Here is a 1,348-nt window from a genome sequence, read left to right as displayed (position 1 = left end):
CCTTCTGTTGTTGTCCATGAATTTCATTTTTTGAATTTGTGAGACAAGAACCTGCAAAGAAATTGCTTGATAGTAGTGGAGAAGAATCTGGCTTTGCCACCTGCCACCCTGGGTCCTCCTGGAGGGGAGCTGGCAGGCATCCCCTGCTGTGATTAGCTGCCAACACCAAAGTGCTTTCTCAGCTGCAGAGGCTGTAGCATATGCTGACTCCACCTGCCAGAAACAGAATTGAGTTTTGTCTCAAACACTGGTTTAAACTTTACTGGTCTGATGTCTTAATAAAGTTAATGTTATCGAGGAGAAAATTTGGGGTGTGTGAATGCTGTTCTGTGCTGAAAGAAATAGTTGACAAAAAGCAAATGTCAAAAACAACTATAAAAGCAATTTGAGATAATTGGAAAATTCAAATTTATTCTGGGTATTAAAGAATACTAAGGAATTATTAATTTTATTGTGTGATAATAGTATTAAGCTTATGTTAACATATGTCCTAATTTAAGAAAAGAGATAAAGCAAATATGGTAAAATAATGTTTTATTTAAATTTTTTTAAATTTGCTTTTTCTTTTTTTTGTAGCGGGTATTAAACTCAGGGGCACTTGACCACTGAGCCACATCCCCAGCTCTATTTTGTATTTTATTTAGAGATAGGGTCTTACTGAGTTGCTTAGCAGTTCACTCTTGCTGAGGCTGGGCTTTGAACTTGCAATCCTCCTGTCTCAGCCTCTGAGCTTTTGGGATTACAGGTGTGTGGACTTGTGCTGGGTGGTTTGCTTAGTTTTTATTTTATTTTTTTAAAAATAAAGTTTTAAATTGAGGCAGTAAGTGTATGGTATGTGGATAGTAACTATAGTAAATTTTCTAGTATTTTTTTGTATGTTAAATGTTTTAAATTAGCAAACATCTTCAATAATATCTAAAATTTAAGATTAAATAAGATAAATTTATTTAGATAAATTGTAACTATTTAAAAATTAAAGGATAAAAGAGATATGCTAAGCAAATACTAACAAAAAATTAGGATACGTAGGACTTTGGTCCATTTGAGTTGACTTTTGTATGGGTAGGAGAGAGGTTTTTAATTTTATTCAATCTATATGTATATCCAGGTTTCCCAACACCATTTGTTAAAAGTGCTTTATTTTTTCCTCCAATGAATGTTTTTGTCACTTTTGCAAAAGTCAGATGACTGTAGCTGTATGTGTTTGCATTTTCTGTTCTGCTCCTTTGGTCCATGTGTCTGTTTTTGTTACTATGGCTTTGAAATATTATTTGAAATTGGGTATTGTGATGTCTTTGGAACTGTTAGAAGGAAAAATGGAGAATACTTCAACATGCAGGAGCAGGTA

The sequence above is a fragment of the Spermophilus citellus genome, assembly GCF_964194105.1.
Source record: "Spermophilus citellus genome assembly, chromosome: 2".
Lineage (NCBI taxonomy): Eukaryota > Metazoa > Chordata > Mammalia > Rodentia > Sciuridae > Spermophilus > Spermophilus citellus.
This window is presented reverse-complemented; position numbering follows the sequence as displayed.